This window comes from Elephantulus edwardii, unplaced genomic scaffold, assembly GCF_000299155.1.
Source record: "Elephantulus edwardii isolate Elephantulus edwardi_28Jun2011 unplaced genomic scaffold, EleEdw1.0 scaffold00062, whole genome shotgun sequence".
Classification (NCBI taxonomy): Eukaryota; Metazoa; Chordata; class Mammalia; order Macroscelidea; family Macroscelididae; genus Elephantulus; species Elephantulus edwardii.
Window position 1 is genome coordinate 16,204,553 of NW_006399812.1, and position 3,836 is coordinate 16,208,388.

The following is a 3,836-nucleotide window of genomic DNA, read 5'->3' on the forward strand; positions in this document are numbered from 1 at the left end:
GACCAATAGATTCAATGTTGCTGCCCACCCACGCTTCCTTACTCCACCACTATCCCTTCCTACTTTTGCCTACAGCATTCAATACCTTTTTTTAAAAGCCCAAATTTTGTTATTTCTATGTATCAATTTATAATCAGTCTCATGAAATAGAAGTCATATTCACAAACCTCTTCAAAATAAGTCCTCTGCTTTGGGCTCCTCTGTATTCACTATGGGACTCTTAAGATTTTGAGAAGTCCTATTGCTTCTCACAAAGGATCTGCAAGGTATTATCTGCAGCCCTTAAAAGACTTTTTTTCAGGTTCAAAGAGTGTGCAAGGAACTATCTTAAATCTCTAGGTGGTTACATAGTCAGACTCTCTTCTTGTCTTTGCTAGTAGTGCCCTGGTTTTGCTTTGTGCTTGAGGCTCTCTCTTACTTGGAGAAACTTGGAATCATAAGTAGTTTTATTTTTTAAAACGGCTTTTCCTGACATTTAAGTTCTGCTTGAAAATGTAGTCTTTCCTCCTTTACCTTATCTCTTTATATCCATATCTTGGGGTGGGGGTTGAGGGGAACCAAATCCAGATGATTCTTTCAGCATTCTGCTTGGAAATTTCCTTAATGCAAATTCATTGCACCATTACATAACATTTTTATTATCCACGAACATTTTGCTAACATCTCTGCCACTATAAAACAATAACCTAAAACAATCCCATTTTGTTATACTTATGGACTCTGTGAGCCAACAATCCAGTCAGAACATGGCACAGATGACTTGTCTCTGTTGCACATTGTCTAGGGCCTGATGTGAAGGTGTAAGGGTTGATTGAATGCTAAAACATAGGCCTATCTGGAAGCTTTTCCTCATGTGTCTATCACAAAGGGGTGAGATGGCTTAAGATGGCTGGAGGGGTGTCTACATATGGCCTCTTAACTGACTTCACAGCCTGGCTGTCTCAGGATAGTCAAGAGTCTTACATAATGATTCAGGTTCCAAACACAAGTGCAAGCTTCATGACCTTTTCTGACCCAGCCTTATTTCCATTGGTTTCTATTGATCATGCCAGTCACAAGTTTACTCAGATTTAAGGAGAGGAGAATTAGACTCCAAGTCTGGTTGTTGTTGCTGTTGAGTACACTTGAGGAAAAGGGAGTAACATTATAGCATTGTAGAAGAGTTAATTAGAAGGGAATTGTAATTTTTTAAAAAAATGTCATCTTTGTCCCAATCCGTAGTTTTGATGTATTTCAAAATAAGCAAAAAATAGCATTATGCTTCACCACCAAAAATGTACGGGATTTCCAATTACCCCAAATTCTCATCAAATTCTCAACAATTTTAAAAATTCTTGTTGTTGGTGTGAAATTATATTTCATTGTTGGAATTCCCGTTTCCCAGATAATAGATGAAGATGAATATTTTTCATGTGATTTCTGACCATTCATTCATATCTTCATTTGTGAAGCGCATTTTCAAGGTTCGGTTTTTTCCTCTTTTCCCCCTCCTGCCTTCTTTCTTGATTTTTCTGTAACTGCATCAACAAGAATTCTAACTGTGGGAAGGGCATAATGGCAGCATAGGATGCTGACATAAAAGCAGAGGACATTCAAGAAGGGGAGGGCTCTAGCATAAAAACTTAGAGTCAGAGGGAGGTGAGGTGGGGCAGAGAGGGTACATAATGGTTTATTTGGCACTGGAGATGAGAGGGCCTCAGTACCAAAGCAGAAGTCAAAGCGGCAAGAACTTGTTTACATATAGAGGGTGCAGATCTAATATGCAAATGGTGGTGGTGGTGGCTATAATCAGCCAACTCTGACTCATGTTATCTCCCAGTACAACAGTGAAAATATCATCTGGTGCTGTGCCATCTTCATGATCTTGTTCAAGTCCTTTGGCGTAGCCACTGTGTATTTTGAGTGCTTGCCATCAAGGTAACATCCACAAAGATTTTGTTGATTAATTTTTGGCCTTTATTTCTTGTCTGCCTTGGTCTGGAGCCTGCAATGAAACCTGCCTACCATGGCTTATCTTTTTGGTGTTTAAAATGTTGGTGATATAGCTTCCAGTATTAAAGTAACACACAAGCTACTACCATGCAATAAATTGACAGATGAGTAGTGGAATATGCAAATATATTAAAGATAACAGGAGCCATATTTCTCTTTGCTAGAAACAACAACAACTCGTTGCTGCTGAGTTGGAACCAACTACAGTGGATTGTGGATTTTCAGAGTCTATCACTTGCATCAGGTCCTCTTCAGTTTCAGCAAGCAGGGTTGTGTCATCCGCATGACGCAGGTTGTTGATAAATCGTCCACCAATCTTGACCCCACATTTCTCCTCATAGAACCCAGCCTCCCGGATAATCTGTTCTGCATATAGGTTGAAAAGGTATGGAGATAGGATGCATCCCTGGCGTACGCCCTTCTCAATTTTGAACCATGCAGTGTTCCCTTGCTCTGTTCTGACGACTGCCTCCTGGTCCAAGTATAAGTTTCGCATTAGAACGATCAAGTGTTCTGGGAGCTTGCTGAAACTGAGGAGGACCTGAAGCGCCTGCTGCAGAGGGTCAAGGACTGCAGCCTACAATATGGATTGAGGCTCAATGTCAAGAAGACAAAGATTCTCACCACTGGACCAATTGGCAGCATCAGGATGGATGGTGAAGAGATTGAGATTGTACACAGCTTTAGTTTGCTTGGCTCCACAGTCAACAGTCTTGGCACCAGCAGCCAGGAAATTAAAAGGCGCATTGCCATGGGAAAGTCTGCTCTTAGGGACCTCTCCAAAGTATTGAAGAGCAATGGTGTCTCTCTGGAGACTAAGGTGCGTCTGATACAGGCTATGGTCCTCCCAATCACTTGTTATGCATCAGAGAGTTGGACAGTGACCAAGGCGGATAGAAGGAGAATTGATGCCTTTGAGCTGTGGTGCTGGAGAAGAGTATTGAGAATACCATGGACTGCTAGGAAAACGAGCAGATTTGTCCTGGAAAGGGTTAAACCGGGTGGCTCCTTGGAGGCAAGGATTCTGCGGCTCCGTCTAACATACTTTGGACATGTTGTGAGGAGAGACCGGTCCTTGGAGAGGGACATCATGCTTGGGAGGGTGGAGGGACAGCGCAGGAGAGGAAGGCCCTCTATGAGGTGGATTGATTCAGTGACTGGGATAATTGGGATGGGAGTGTCAGAGACAGTGCGATTGGCACAGGACAGAGCGGAGTTTAGGCCTGTTGTACATAGGGTCGCTATGAGTCACAAGCGACTCGATGGCACATAACAACAAAACAATAATAACTTGCATGGGGAGAAATTGCTTATTTTTCTCCCACAAGAGTAGTCTGTGGATTCTACCTGTCTGCCTTTGAGTTGGCAGTGTAACTGTTTAAACACTAGGCCACTGCCATAAAAGAAAGTTTCAAACATGAAAAGTGACCAAAACTGGAATGAACCAATTGGAAGTAGATTACAATTTTTGTCAGCATAGATTGATGAATAGCCAGAGTACTCCTTAGAAGCAACAATATGAGCCATACTATGGTCATGCCATCAGGAGAGGCGAGAACCTGGAAAATGACATCCTGCTCAGAAAAACAGAGGCTGAGATAAAAAGAGGAAGACCCTCAGTGAGATGTGCTGACATAGTGACTGCAGCAGTGGGTTTAAGCACAGCAGAGATTGTGAGGATGACGTAGGATTGGTCAGGGAGGGGTTCATTTTGTTGTATACAGGATTGCTTGAGTTGGAGCTGACTCACTGGCACCTAACAACAGCATACGTGTATATAAATACAGACAGAGAGAGAGGTAGAGATAAATGTCAAGACCAAAGGAAAATAGCTGCAAATATGT